At 39.5% G+C, this 16,479-nt stretch overlaps 2 non-coding genes across 2 annotated transcripts; both read right to left on the bottom strand.

Annotated features, from left to right (window-relative positions):
- Positions 1 to 3,697: 3,697 nt before the first annotated feature.
- LOC148848929 (small nucleolar RNA R71) lies at positions 3,698 to 3,804 on the bottom strand. Its single transcript, XR_016101597.1, has one exon. It is a non-coding gene; the product is annotated as a small nucleolar RNA R71 (small nucleolar RNA).
- A 9,963-nt stretch (positions 3,805 to 13,767) lies between these two features.
- LOC148848928 (small nucleolar RNA R71) lies at positions 13,768 to 13,874 on the bottom strand. The gene has a single exon (XR_016101549.1). It is a non-coding gene; the product is annotated as a small nucleolar RNA R71 (small nucleolar RNA).
- Between the last annotated feature and the right edge of the window lie 2,605 nt (positions 13,875 to 16,479).

Genomic DNA, 16,479 nt, shown 5'->3' with positions numbered 1-16,479 from the left:
ACTTTTGATTCAAATTCAGTTTCTTTGTTATATTTTCTTTCTTCTTTCTCTTTTTTTTTTCATTCTTCCTTGATGTATTTCAGCTTGTAAAATTTCAGTTCAGCAATCTAATTCTTTTTGATTCATTCAAATGATCATGGATTGTACTTGAAGTTTCTTGAATAAGGTGTTATTACAGATCAATTCGGCCAACTAACCTTCAAAACTCATATCTGAATTCTCAAATCCGAGATTGCAAGATCTGAATTGCTTGAAAGAGAATTCAGATCTGCAATTTTCAGATTGGCCGAATTAATCTACAGCTTGGAATTCCTATAGTGCTTGAGAGAGACTCTAGGAATTCAGATCTACTATTCAAGAATTGAATTGAGTGCAAGGTTAGAGATAACTTGCACAATTCAGTTGGTGATCAATTCATATTTGAATTGATGCCTTAGAAGTGTTTGAAGAAATGCATGCATGGGGATTAGATTCTTGCTAGAGATAGAAGAACCGTCACTCATGCATAGGATGAACATGCACTTGAGAGAGGCTGTTCATGACGTTGGGGTTTCACCAAACCAAGGCTCAATCATGATTTATTCGACTGATCCAAATTGATAGATTGCTGAATTCTGAGATTGACATTTACTGCTTACTCTTTTAACCTGATTTGAAGGCAATTGGGCCAATGATTTAGATAGATTTTAATTTAGGATTTTTTAGCTTTCATTAAAGTTTTGATTTATTTGTTGATCAGATAAGAAGTTATCAATTTCGTATTGGTAATTGTTTCCTAAATCCTCGTGGGAACGATACTTCACTCACTACTTTATTACTTGAACGGCTAGTGCACTTGCTAGTGTCACAATGAGCCACACATCAAGTTTTTGGCACCGTTGCCAGGGATTTAGGGAAGCAATATTAGGAAACATTGAGCATTCTTAATCTGGTCTCAGTCATCATTGCATTCATAGATGGTTTTAATTGCTTCATTTTATATTTTAGCTTTGAATGCAACAGCTGTACTTATTTAATTTATTTCTTCTTTCTTCAGTAGATTACTTCCTTTCCTTGTTTCAGTTTCATTTTAATAAAGGTAGATTTGATTTCCTTTCAATCTTGGTGTTGTTACCTTCAAAAAAAAAAAAAGAGAAGAAAAATTCATAACAACATAAGTGTTGCAGATCTGAGTTGCATTCGACACTCAGATCAACAAAACTCAGACCTGCAGCACTCTCCCAAAAAGACTTAGTTAGTTTGTGTTTCAGCCTTTTATTTTTATTTTTTTCTTTACAAAAAGAAAAAAAAATTATAGAGTGAAAAGGAGAAAAAAAAAAAAGAGCTCATATGAACAAAAAGAGGGGCAATTGAGAATTTAGATCAGCACTCAGATCTGAGTTCAGATCTGAATTCTGCTACAGCAGATTTGCAACAGTTCAGATCTGAGTTCCTCTTAACACATATCTGAACTGATGCAAATTTGAGGTGAATTGGGTCTCATAACCACCCCAATTTACCCTAAGACACTTCTGCTACTCCTCAAAGGCAATTTGGTAGCAATGACTGAAGGTAAGGCAATTGAGAATTCAGATCCAAACTCAGACTTGAGTTCAGATCTGAATTCTGCTGTTACAGATCTGCTCAGTTCAGATCTGAATTCCTCTGAACTCATATCTGAACCGATGCAAGTTTGAGGTGAATTGGGTGCCATCACTACCCCAATCCACCCTATGATACATCCAACCTGTCTCAAGGGTGAATGGATAGCAAGGAATGAGAGAAATTCAAATCTGAAATGTAGTTGATATGATGTGAGGACTGAACTGATACAGAGCGTACTATGAATTCTGGGTGAACTGAATTCTTGGCTTTACCCACTTGTACCCAATCTAAATTTGCTGAGGATGTGTGTTTGGATTGAATAATTGTGATGCCTCAAATATTCAATGAAAGCAGCAGTGCATTCCACTAGCATTCAGAGCTGTAGCATGGCTGCTACAGTACAACAATTAGCATGAAACTCCACTGCTGATCTAGTTAGCTCTCTTTCCCATTGATGATCTACTTCATATTTGATTGCTGATTTAGTGTAGCTGGTAGATGTAGTTCTTCAGATCTGCACACACTCACATCAAATTTTTAGCTCTGCATACATTGCTGATTTTTAATTCTACATCTTAGAATTCAGTAGTTTTCATTACTGATGAAGCTGGTCTTCTTTCCTAATGCTGAATTGCTTCATCTTTGGTTCCTGTTTTAGTTTAGGTAGTTTAGTCGATTGCTGGTTTTGTTTATCAAAAAAAAAAAAAAAAAAAAGGGAGATTTTGTTCAGTAGTATAGTTGCATTACTGCTTTGTGTTCTATTTCATTTCAAAAGAAAAGAAAAAGAAAATCAGATCCCAGCAGCCACACCATGGTGAATACAGGTCTGATTTCAGATCTTTTTACTACTGATTGTTTTCGGTTTTGTGCAGATCTGTATACAGCATGTTTCATTGCTGATATCAGTGGGTTATCCTACTGAATTGCTCAGTTTTAGTATGGCTACTCCATCTGGTGTTTGGTGATGCATAGCTCATCAAAACAGTGGGCTCAGATCTGATATTTAGTAGCCTTCCAATATGGAAATCAGACCTGAGCACAACTGTACTGTTATCAGCAGCTACTATTATATTTATTGTTGTTCTCAGTGGCTTCTGAGATTTCAGAGCTGATCTCAATTTTGTGTAGAACTGATGTCTGAATTGCTATCAATCCTTTGTACATTGATTCCAGTTTAGTGTATAGACCTTCAGTAGCATAGAAGAGCCTTTTAATATGAAACTCAGACCTGAACACAATCACTGCTGATCCGCATTTGGCTGTCCTCAGTAGCTGCTAAGATTTCAGAACTGTATATTACTGTTCTCAGTAGCTACTGAGATTTCATCTCTCAGCAGTTTAGATCTGTGTAATTAAATCCTGTCCCTGATTTCAGCAATATAAAGAAGAGGAATTTGTAAACTGTTGTTCTACTCAGAGATTACTGAATTCAGACCTGTTTGTAAATTGCTACCGAATTCTGTATATTGAATAAGATGTTGATCTTCTTTTAGTTAGCTGCATTTATTTATTTTAGGATGTAGGTTTGTATTCCAATAATTCACTTTACATTTTCAGTGTGATAGGATTAGTTATTTATTTTCTTTTGTGAATATTGGCATTTTTATTGCTTTGACCTTAACAGTTTATGACAAGCAGACCTGAACTGGAAGAGATCCTTTACGACCCGGAGATTGAACTGACTCTCCGTGTCCGTTTGAGAGCTGCTAGGCAAGTCAGACAAGAAGCACAAGAAATGGCTGAACAAAGAACTATGATGGATTATGCCAAGCCCACCCTCACCGGGACTGTCTCTAGCATTATCAGGCCAACTATTGCTGCCAATAACTTCGAAATTAAACCGGCCATAATCCAAATGATACAAAATACGGTTCAATTTTGTGGTATGGCCCATGAGGATCCGAATGCCCATATTGCTAACTTCTTGGAAATCTGTGACACCTTCAAACACAATGGGGTAAGTGATGATGCCATCCGGCTGAGGTTATTCCCATTTTCTTTGAAGCATAAAGCCAAAGCTTGGTTGAACTCATTACCGGCAGGATCTATAGCCACATGGGACGAAATGGCCAGCCGTTTTCTCTCTAAATATTTTCCCCCTTCTAAAACTGCTAAAATGAGGAATGACATCACTACTTTTTTCCAGCAAGAGGGGGAATCTCTCTATGAGTCCTGGGAATGTTACAAGGAGCTACTAAGGAGGGTTCCTCACCATGGCCTTCCGATTTGGCTGCAGGTGCAAACATTTTATAATGGTCTGACCGATTCAATCAAGACCATCTTAGATGCAGCAGCTGGGGGCTCCATAAACAATAAGACTCCCAAGGTTGCCCATGCACTCATCGAGGAGATGGCAGCCAATAACTACCAATGGCATTCAGAAAGAACACCAGTTAGAAAGCAGCATGGCCTTCATAATGTGGATACATACACAGCTCTCTCTGCACAAATAGGAGCACTTAGCAAAAAATTTGATGAGATGTAGATGGCAGCTATGCATGTACAGTATGATAAGTGTGGGGGAGGCCATGATAGCACTGAATTCCAAGTTGGCAGTCAGTCTTTTCAGTCCACAGAACAAGTAGACTTTGTTGGCAACTTTACAAGACAGCCAGGAAATCAGTACCATCATGCCCATAACCCCGGATGGAGAGGCCACCTGAATCAGCATGCACCTAAGCCTTTCCACCAAAACTTCTATCAGCCGGAACCGAAATCTAACTTGGAGGAGTTGATGACCAAGTTCATAGCTAGTGTGGAAAATAGATTTCAGAATAACGAAACATCGATAAGGAACTTGGAAACTCAGGTTGGGCAGCTGGCACAGATGATTTCAGAAAGGGCTCTGGGTACCTTACCTAGTAACACCATGGTAAACCCAAGGGAACAAGAGGCTGTTGGGAGAATTCCCAATTCAGATACTTAGTCATAAACTGTCTTACTTGCTTTTTGTTTTTATTTTTTTTTCATAGCATTTAAGTTTAGTTAGTTTTTCTTAGAATTTAATTGAATAAAGATATCGATCTCCTCTTCTAGTTTGCAAGTGATTTATAGCAGAAGAAGTTTTCCACCGACAACATATTGCAGAATTTAAGAATGATCTTCAGGGAAGTCCTCTAAATACCTCATATTACTTGATGATGCTCTTGCTAGTTTTATTGTTACTGCCTAACACTACGAACATTGAGGACAATGTTCATCTTAAGTGTGGGGGAGTGAGCCCGAGGCTAGGGTATGGGGGCTGAAACCATGCACCCCAACACACATATGCAGGCAATGACATAACCAAAAAAGACTGGAACCCCTCAAGTTCATTACTATTTATTTGATAATTTTTTTAAGAAGGAATTCAATGAGTTGAGGGAGACTGATGTACTTGTTAAGTTTTTATTCTTGTGAATGACCCAATTTGATATATGCATGAGAAAAGGGGAGCTGAATATGCTTTTCAGCATGACTAGCCCTAACTATCTTCATGTGTATGGAAGCCCTTGATTTCATGATTAATGGTCAAAAGAGCTAGTGCACATCTAAAGTGCTGATTCTTGAGGTTCAATAATTGCAAAGAAGGACAAAATCCCAAATTGACTCCGCTATTCTGAGCTGAATAGTAAAACTAGCAGCTTAGAACATGAGTCCTATTTACCTACCTCAAGCAAGTGACAAGTGTGAGATGGAGCATTAGATGCACTCACACCAAAAAAAAAAGTAAAAGAGAGAGAAAAGTGTGAGATGGAGCATAAAATGCACTCACACCGAAAAAAAAAAGGGTGAGATGGAGCATAAGATGCACTCACCCCTAGAATTAAGAAATTGTGGTGATAGCTGAGGTTCAAAGGGGCACTCTAAAGTTGAACTCTCATTAAGATTTAGTTACAGATGTGAAACTTAGTGAAATTTGATTATTAACCTTGACAATTAAGGAGCTGATTTATATATGAATTAGGAGTGAAGGGTAGACTATGATGAAATTTATATTCTCCTTTCCTTGGATCTTATACATATCTTAAATAGTAATTTACAAGAATAAGAGTTGAGCACTTACAAAAGTCCCCCGACTACTCAATGAATTTCTATCTTAAAAGGTTCACCAGGTAAATGGTAAGAACAGAAGGGGGGAATGTTCAGTTTATGGCTAATGTCCTTGCTTGAGGACAAGCAAAAGCTTAAGTATGGGGGTATTTGATGAACTTACAATTTATCTATAATTTTTGAGGACTTTATCATGGATTTTTATGCCGGTTTTATTAATTTTTGCCTTAATTTAGCTTAATGCTAAGAATAAGTTCAGGGATAATTAATCCAAGAAAAGGAAGGATAAAGGCAAGAAAAGAAGGTTCAAAAAGACCAATTTCAGTCCTGCCCGGTCGTGCAAGCAAGAGAGAGCACTTCGGCCCAAGAAGAGCAAGTGAATTCCTTGAGAAAACCCAAGAAAATAAAGCCTAGCTATGAATAGAATTCGGCCCAGCAAGGAAAGCCCATTCTCAGCCCAAAAGAGCAGCTCAATGTATAGCTATCATGTGCTAAGAGAGAGCCTAAGTGCAGCCCAAATAGCAGCCCTTAGGAGGTTTTCAAGAGAGCTCTAGAAAGTTCAAGAAAGGGGTGTAATACACCCCATTCTAGAGGCTTCAAGAAGGGGCAAGATCCCCCTTGAAAAACTATATAAGGAGGCCTCTAGGAGGGGGGAGAGGTGTTCAATTGCTTGAGAGGAAGGCTCTCCCACTCTTAGAGGTTCGGCCACTTTGAGAGAAGAGAAGAGAAGAAGGCTAGGCGCAAGAAGAAGAAGAAGAAGGGCTGAAGGAAGTTCAAGACAAGCAAGCTAGAAGAGAAGGTGAGTTCGAATTGAGGGTTTGTGATTCAAAGATCTTTTGTAATAAATCAATTGTAGTTTCATTCTCTTTTGATTCGAATTCAGTTTCTTTGTTATATTTTCTTTCTTCTTTCTCTTTTTTTTTTCATTCTTCCTTGATGTATTTCAGCTTGTAAAATTTCAGTTCAGAAATCTAATTCTTTTTTATTCATTCAAATGATCATGGATTGTACTTGAAGTTTCTTGAATAAGGTGTTATTGCAGATGATCTGAATTGCTTGAATGAGAATTCAGATCTGCAATTTTCAGATTGGCCGAATTAATCTACAGCTTGGAATTCCTAGAGTGCTTGAGAGAGACTCTAGGAATTCAGATCTACTATTCAAGAACTGAATTGAGTGCAAAGTTAGAGATAACTTGCACAATTCAGTTGGTGATCAATTCATATTTGAATTGATGCCTTAGAAGTGTTTGAAGAAATGCATGCATGGGGATTAGATTCTTGCTAGAGATAGAAGAACCGTCACTCATGCATAGGATGAACATGCGCTTGAGAGAGGCTGTTCATGACCTTGGGGTTTCACCAAACCAAGGCTCAATCATGATTTATTCGACTGATCCAAATTGATAGATTGCTGAATTCTGAGATTGACATTTACTGCTTACTCTTTTAACCTGATTTGAAGGCAATTGGGCCAATGATTTAGATAGATTTTAATTTAGGATTTTTTAGCTTTCATTAAAGTTTTGATTTATTTGTTGATCAGATAAGAAGTGCTCAATTTAGTATTGGTAATTGTTTCCTAAATCCTCGTGGGAACGATAGTTCACTCACTACTTTATTACTTGAACGGCTAGTGCACTTGCTAGTGTCACAATGAGCCACACATCAAGTTTTTGGCGCCGTTGCCGGGGATTTAGGGAAGCAATATTAGGAAACATTGGGCATTCTTAATCTGGTCTCAGTCATCATTGCATTCATAGATGGTTTTAATTGCTTCATTTTATATTTTAGCTTTGAATGCAACAGCTGTACTGATTTAATTTGTTTCTTCTTTCTTTAGTAGATTACTTCCTTTCCTTGTTTCAGTTTCATTTTAATAAAGGTAGATTTGATTTCCTTTCAATCTTGGTGTTGTTACCTTCAAAAAAAAAAAGAGAAGAAAAATTCATAACAACATAAGTGTTGCAGATCTGAGTTGCATTCGGCACTCAGATCAGCAGAACTCAGACCTGCAGCACTCTGCCAAAAAGACTTAGTTAGTTTGTGTTTCATCCTTTTATTTTTATTTTTTTTCTTTACAAAAAGAAAAAAAATTATAGAGTGAAAAGGAGAAAAAAAAAAGAGATCATATGAACAAAAAGAGGGGCAATTGAGAATTTAGATCAGCACTCAGATCTGAGTTCAGATCTGAATTCTGCTACAGCAGATTTGCAACAGTTCAGATCTGAGTTCCTCTTAACACATATCTGAACTGATGCAAATTTGAGGTGAATTGGGTCATAACCACCCCAATTTACCCTAAGACACTTCTGCTACTCCTCAAAGGCAATTTGGTAGCAATGACTGAAGGTAAGGCAATTGAGAATTCAGATCCAAACTCAGACTTGAGTTCAGATCTGAATTCTGTTGTTACAGATCTGCTCAGTTCAGATCTGAATTCCTCTGAAATCAGATCTGAACCGATGCAAGTTTGAGGTGAATTGGGTGCCATCACTACCCCAATCCACCCTATGATACATCCAACCTGTCTCAAGGGTGAATGGATAGCAAGGAATGAGAGAAATTCAAATCTGAAATGCAGTTGATATGATGTGAGGACTGAACTGATACAGAGCATACTATGAATTCTGGGTGGACTGAATTCTTGGCTTTACCCACTTGTACCCAATCTAAATTTGCTGAGGATGTGTGTTTGGATTGAATAATTGTGATGCCTCAAATATTCAATGAAAGTAGCAGTGCATTCCACTAGCATTCAGAGCTGTAGCATGGCTACTATAGTACAACAATTAGCATGAAACTCCACTGCTGATCTAGTTAGCTCTCTTTCCCATTGATGATCTACTTTATATTTGATTGCTGATTTAGTGTAGCTGGTAGATGTAGTTCTTCAGATCTGCACACACATCAGCCCCATCGGCGGGCCCCTTCCTACCCACCTCGGCCACCTCAACGGGCCTATTCTTGTTCACCTCAGCCGGCTTCTTGCCTACTTCGGCTGGCCTCTTTCCCTTGTCCCCTCGGTTGACGGGGACTTGTTGTTGGTTAGCCCCCCTAGTAGGGGCAGGCACCCGCTCATCCCACGCAAGTACCCCATCAGTAGGCTTCAGCATCTATCTTCCCAACATCTTGTTTTCTCGGGCCTTCTGCCTGTCATAGGCACTATCCAATAGTAGCTTCCTTGCGTCCATCGGCATCTCTACAAACAAAAGAAGACAAGTTAGTATCATCAGACGAGGATGAAGGGGTCTTGTTAAAAGATTACGAGACCTGTCCTACCAATGGGGGCAGAGCTAAGCCACGCAAACACCAAAGGGAGCTCCACCTCCACCAAAGGCTTGGCTCAGATGATGTGTTGCTCATTGTGACACTAGCAAGTGCACTAGCCGTTCAAGTAATAAAGTAGTGAGTGAAGTATCGTTCCCACGAGGATTTAGGAAACAATTACCAATACTAAATTAAGCACTTCTTATCTGATCAACAAATAAATCAAAACTCTAATGAAAGCTAAGAAATCCTAAATTAAAATCTATCTAAATCATTGGTCCAATTGCCTTCAATTCAGGTTAGAAGAGTAAGCAGTAAATGTCAATCTCAGAATTCAGCAATCTATCAATTTGGATCATTCGAATGAATCATGATTGAGCCTTGGTTTGGTGAAACCCCAAGGTCATGAACAGCCTCTCTCAAGCGCATGTTCATCCTATGCATGAGTGACGGTTCTTCTATCTCTAGCAAGAATCTAATCCCCATGCATGCATTTCTTCAAACACTTCTAAGGCATCAATTCAAATCTGAATTGATCACCAACTGAATTGTGCAAATTATCTCTAACCTTGCACTCAATTAAGTTCTTGAATAGTAGATCTGAATTCTTAGAGTCTCTCTCAAGCACTCTAGGAATTCCAAGCTGTAGATTAATTCGCCCAATCTGAAATTTGCAGATCTGAATTCTCTTTCAAGCAATTCAGATCTTGCAATCTCAGATCTGAGAATTCAGATCTGAGTTTTGAAGGTTAGTTGGCCGAATTGATCTGCAATCACACCCTTATTCAAGAAACTTCAAGTACAATGCATGACCATTTGAATGAATAAAAAAGAATTAGATTGCTGAACTGAAATTTTACAAGCCGAAATACATCAAGGAAGAATGGAAACAAGGAGAAAGAAGAAAGAACATATAACTAAGAAACTGAATTCAAATCAAAAGAGAATGAAACTACAAATGATTTATTACAAAAAATCTTTGAATCACAATCCCTCAATTCGAGCTCACCTTCTTCTTCTAGCTTGCTTGTCTTGAACTTCCTTCAGCCCTTCTTCTTCTTCTTCCTTGCGCCTAGCCTTCTTCTCTTCTCTTCTCTCAAGGTGGCCGAACCTCTAAGAGTGGGAGAGCCTTTCTCTCAAGCAATTGAACCCTTTCTCCCCTCCTAGAGGCCTCCTTATATAGTTTTTCAAGGGGGCTCTTGCCCCTTCTTGAAGCCTCTAGAATTGGGTGTATTACACCCCTCATGAACCTTCTAGAGTGCTCCCTCCTTCTCTTCAAGAAACATCTAGGAGTTGCCGCCCCTAGCTCCCTTTGGGCTGCTATTTGGGCTACATCTTAGTTTGCTTTTGAGCTCATGTGGGCTACACTCTAGGCTGTTATTTGGGCTAAAAATGGGCCTTCCTTCTTGCTAGGCTTTTCCCTTGGGTTTTCCAAAGAGTTAGCTTGCATTACTTGGGCCGAATGAAACTCCCTTGCTCTCATGGCTGGGCCGGGCTGAACTTGATAAATTTTGGGTTTTCTTTTCTTGCTTTTGCCTTCTTTTTGTTGATTTGGCTCCCCCTGAAATCTTTCTTGCAATCAAGCTAAAATAGGGCAAAATTTAATTAAACCATCATAAAATTTCATGCAAAAACCTCATAAAATATAGATAAATTGTAGGTTCATCATCAGACTCTCCCCAGCACAAGTTGGTGAGCTAAGTAAGTGGCCTCCTCATCCCAAAGCATGGGGGGACACCTTTCAATAGACGTGCAGGCCTCTCCCCACCTTGACATGAATGACCAACCCTCGGGCCAGGACACATAGAAAAACTTTCCCTTCCCATTGTGGACAGACAAAGTGTTGTCAATGGGTTTACCCCTCCGAGGCTAAAAGTAAAACATGTTGGCCTCAGAGGAATGCTTCCTCAACACGAACATGGCCTGGAGCAACTTCGGTATCAGCTCTATTTCCTGAAGTCAAGACACCACCAACGTGGCGATCATGGTCCAAAGGGCATTTGGGAATAGCTAGCTAATGGTGATCCTGTACCACCTTAATAGCACGAAAATTAAGGGGTGAAGGGGGAACCTAAGGTCGAACTCGAGAAAATGCTAGTAAACATAGACCTCTCCTTCTTCGGGATTCCACGGCTGATCACCTACATCGGGCACCCTAAGGGATTAGGACCGAGGTATGTAGAATCGTTGGCCCAAGGTATGTAGAATCGTTGGCCCAAGGGCCCCACCTGGTCCAAATCCAGAGCACTATCAAACTCAAAACATGGCAGGTTAGCCATGGCCACCCCTCGGGTAGCACTTTCGGCCACCGTCCCCAGAATAGGCTCTGGGGTCCACTCCTCCTCGGCTTGGGGGGACCCCTATGGCTTCCTCGATGTCACAAATGCGATGCTCTCACAGGGAGGACCATCGCCTCAGAGGCTGCCCTCGGCACCCCCGGAGTCTACCCTCTCCCTCAGCACCATCACCTCTCACTAAGGGGGGAGGAGAGCTCACTTCCAAACCAGTTGGAAGTTCATAGCACTCAGGCTAAGAGTCAGAATAAGACATAGTTCAAGGTGTTACCTAAAGATGAAGGTGAAAAGGAGGAAGACGAAGTGTGTTGGCCGAAGGTCTGGGAGTAGTGTTCACTCAACAACAAGGGCACCTAGAGACAAATGACAAAGAAAACTCGCGGATAAGGCCCTAATTTATAGAAGAACGAATGGCCTAGATCTTGCGGGATCCAATGGCCGTAAGGCCTCTGCTTCCGCAACACAACTCCGGTGTGCCACTCGGCACTCATCCTCGAAAGATGAAACGACAACTATGCGAACCAACGGACCGCTCGTCGTAACCCATTGGTTCAAACCCTTTGACCCAAAGAAAGCATGCCACGGTCTACTCGTGTATCTGAACTCCGAATGGGCTGATTCGAGACCCACTGGAAAGATAAGAGGAAAATCCACAACTTTCATGTTTTGGGCTTTCGCAGATTTGACCTGCATCGATGTCAAATCCAGGCCCGGAGTCGGGGCAAATTCACAGGAAGACCCAATCCGCAGCTGAAGCCCAACTTGTAGAAGAGCCTGGCTGCAGCCCAATTCGCAGAGGAGGTCTAATACGAATCCAAGAACAAGAAACTAAGAAGAGTCCTCCCAGATCTAAATTCTTGATGTAATCTTAGAGAGATAAAGGGATTGAGTTCATTAGATAAAGTGATAAGAGTAGAAATAGGATAGGACTTTCTATTTTTGTAAGATCAACTTCAAGAGGAAGTAGGAGACCACCCCCTCCCCTTTAAGCTATATAAAGGAGGGGGCGGACCAGCTTTAGGATCACTGAATCTCGGGGATTGAATCAAGAAGCAAGGAGCAATCAGTCAAGAAAGGAGCAAGAATTCAAGAAACTGCAAGAAGAAGGTGGCAACAAAAGGAGGAGATCTCAGCACCATGGGCGATTCTGAGAGTTCTTTCTTTCCCTTTGTTTGCTTTAATTCTTCTATCATGAATTGATTTGTTTCTTGCTAGGGCTGAGGAAAGCCTAATCATGTTAATGAATATATTTTTATCTTCATGATTTATCCAAGATTGTGATTTTCATATAGTCTATGAATTATTGTGCTTAATGCAATTAAGAGCTTGGCCACCTCTTAATTGATTTGAGTTATGTGAATGAATCGAGAGAGGAATACACATAATCGACTGAATAATTCATAGTGTGAATCGAATGGTATATAGAGATATATATACATGATTCATCTGAATTTTATGGTTTTCTTAGACTTAATGCACTCCCATCCTGAGAGCTTTAATCGAGAGATCAAAGGGCTACCTGATGGGCGTAGGTTTAGTATATCTCGAGAGAGAATATTAAATAACTTTGGAAAGACCTCAACTTATGGGAATGACAAATAATCTTGGTTAATTGAACCCATCAATATTCATTACATTGGTTAGGTGGACCAAAAGCCCTAGCGATTTCATCCATTACATATTCGATTAGTGATCACCTTTGTTTCTATTATCTTTCTCTAGTTTTTATTTTCAGTAGATCTTGCTCAAATCTGAAATTTGATTGTCCAGATAATTAGGGAAGACGGTGGTTCTAATACTTATTTTGTTAAATCCCCGTGGGAACGATATTTTTATACTACTTGATAACTAGTGCACTTGCTAGGGTTATATATTTATAGATATCAAGTTTTTGGCACCGTTGCCGGGGATTTAATCCTAAAATAATATTAGAACTTGTTGACCTTGATTAATTTGGATTTTTTTATTATTGCTGTTTTTATTTTGTTTTTTTTTATTTTTTTATTTATTATATTTTATTTTTATTCTACTTGTTCAATTTTTTGCTGGTTCAGGTTTAGTAGTGCATGACATGCACTAGAAGGGAAGCACTAGCTGAATTCGATCCAGAAATTGAGAGGACCTTTTGCTTGTTGCAAAGGGCCAACAAAGGTAAGACAAGAGAGGAGGTTGTTATTAGTGAACCAGCAATAGAGTTGGAAGGAGAGATGGTAGAAGGAAATCGCACCCTATTGGACTATGCTTGTCCAAACATTGATGGGGCTACATCTAGCATTTGCAAACCCACCATTCATGCCAACAACTTCGAAATCAAGCCTGTAATAATTCAAATGATCCAAATAAGCATTCAGTTTAGTGGGTTACCAAGTGATGACCCTAATCCACACATTGTTAACTTCTTAGAAATATGTGATACTTTTAAACATAATGGAGTTAGTGATGGTACAATTAGGCTTAGATTATTTCCTTTTTCATTGTGTGACAGAGCTAAAGATTGGCTTAACTCACTCCTTGCAGGAAGAATCACCACTTGGAATGATCTAACCCAAAAAAATTTGGCTAAATATTTACCACCCTCCAAAATAGCAAAGTTAATTAATGATATTACTACTTTTGCTCAATTTGAGAGGGAATCCTTGTATGAAGCATGGGAACGATTTAAGAAGATGCATAGGAAGTGTCCTCACCATGGGATACCAACTTGGCGTCAAATTCAGACCTTTTATTATGGCATTACCTCCTCTAATCGATCCATTGTTGATGCAGCCGTAGGTGGTACGATCATGAGGAAAACTCTAGAGAAAGCATATGACCTAGTAGAGGAGATGTTATCAAACAACTACCAGTGGAGCAATGACCGAACTAATCAGAGGGGAGTACACCACATTGATTCCTTTGCACCCTATCTGCGCAAATTGCTAATCTGAATAAGAGACTGGATAATTTTAGTATTGCAGCCATTAATACACCATCTAGCATCTCATGCGATTTATGTGGTCAAATGGGACATGCTAATTCAGATTGTCAATTAGATAGTCCTTTTATTTCCCATGAAAATGCTAATTTTATCTCTCATGCTGACAGGTCAAACTTTAACCCGTACTCAAATACATACAATCCAAGGTGGAGGAGTCATCCAAACTTTTCATGGAGTAGTAATCAGCAAAAGGCACCCATCGGTTTCCAACCACAGCCGCCCCCACAAGAAAAAAAGAGTAATCTGGAAGATATGATCTCTAAGTTTATTACTGCTACTGAAGCAAGATTTCAAGAACAAGATAAGAGGTTCTTAAGTCAAGAAACATCGATTAAGAACTCAGAAGTTCAAGTGGGGCAATTTGTAAGCATGCTATCAAAAAGAAAAGAGGGACGGCTACCGAGCAATACAGAAAAGAATCCCAGAGAGCATGTGAACGCCATAGCCTTAAGAAGCGGGAAGACAATCGGCGAAGCCCAAGAAGACGACAAGGAAGCTGAACCAGCCAATCTGCAAAAGGAGAATGATGGAAGTAACCCTAAACTGAATTTACATGAAATTAAACTTCCTATTCCCTACCCAAGAAGAGTCTTGAAGGCTAAATTAGATAAGTAATTTGAAAAATTTTTGGAAGTATTTAAAAAGATTCATATTAACCTTCCTCTTCTTGATGTATTATCACAGATACCCAAGTATGCCAAATTTCTGAAGGAAGTTATGTCCAACAAAAGGAAATGGGAGGACTACGAGATGGTAAAGCTAAACGAAGAATGTTCAGCCATTCTTCAAAATAAGCTACCCCCAAAACTGAAGGATCCAGGGAGTTTCTCTATACCTTGCACCATAGGCAATGTTGAATTCGATAAAGCCTTATGTGATCTTGGTTCTAGTATAAATTTAATGCCCTACTCTATTTTTAAGAGACTTGGATTACATGAACTAACATCTACCACCATTACCCTACAACTGGCCGAACGAAGCATACCTTAGGAGAATAGTGGAAGATGTCTTAGTTAAAGTAGGGAATTTCATCACCCCTGCTGATTTCGTAGTGTTGGATATGGAGGAGGACAGATCGATGCCATTAATTCTAGGGAGACCCTTTCTTGCTACTGGTAATGCCTTAACTGATGTACAAAAGGGTCAACTTACTCTTAGGATTAATGGAGAAGAAATGATATTTAATGTTTTCCAACCCTGAAGTATCCTAACACGAAAGAACATGAAATATATGGAATCGACTCCATTGATATGGTAGCAGCATAAATTAATAAATCAAAGTTAGATGACCCCCTTGCAAACTGTCTCATTAATCCTTGTAATAACATGCAGGTAATGGAGGACGAAGTAGAGGAGACAATGAATTATTTAGAGGCCGGCCAAGAAATGTGCAAGCCAAAACAAGGGAAATTTCTACCATTAGATGGGCGGACTTCCTCTAAACAATTATTACCCTCCATCAAAGCACCTCCAGCTTTGGAACTTAAACCCTTACCTTTTCATTTAAAATATATGTTTTTGAGAGACAGTTCCACCTTACCCGTAATTATCTCCTCTGAATTGACAGGCCTTCAAGAGGAAAAGCTTGTGAGGGTGCTCAAGCAACACATATCGGCCATAGGATGGAGCATCACAGACATAAAGAGGATCAGCCCATTGGTATGAACACACAAAATTCTGATGGAGGAAGGCTGCAGTCCCAAGGCACAACCGCAAAGGAGGCTGAATTCTAAAATGCAATAGGTAGTAAAGGCAGAAATTCTGAAATGGCTTGAAGCAGGTATTATATATCCAATTTCAGATTCATCATGGGTAAGCCCCATTCAAGTCATACCTAAAAAGGGTGGGATTACTGTAATTATAAATGAAAATAATGAATCAACTCCCACAAGAACAATAACTAACTGGAGGGTGTGCATAGACTATCGACAACTAAATGAGGCCACTAGGAAAGATCACTTCCCTTTGCCATTTATTGACCAGATGATAGAGAGACTTGCAGGGCATGAAAATTATTGTTTCCTAGACGGCTACTCCGGGTACCTTCAAGTACCCATTGCACTGGTAGATCAGGAAAAAACTACTTTCACTTGCCCATATGGAACCTTTGCATTTAGGAGAATGTCATTTGGACTATGCAATGCACCTACCACTTTCTAGTAGTGTATGATGTCCTTATTTGGTGACTTCGTCGATGACTTCATGGAAGCCTTCATGCACAATTTCTCTATTTATGGATCACCATTCGATGAATGTTTGCTTAATTTGGAAAAGGTACTTCAAAGGTGTGAGGATCTAACCTTGTTTTGAACTGGGAAAAATG

Source organism: Nelumbo lutea, chromosome 6 (genome assembly GCF_056320005.1).
Source record: "Nelumbo lutea isolate HS-2025 chromosome 6, American lotus-T2T, whole genome shotgun sequence".
NCBI classification, from domain to species: Eukaryota; Viridiplantae; Streptophyta; class Magnoliopsida; order Proteales; family Nelumbonaceae; genus Nelumbo; species Nelumbo lutea.
Note: the sequence above shows the minus strand (reverse complement) of the source record. Positions and strands in the feature narration are given on the sequence as shown.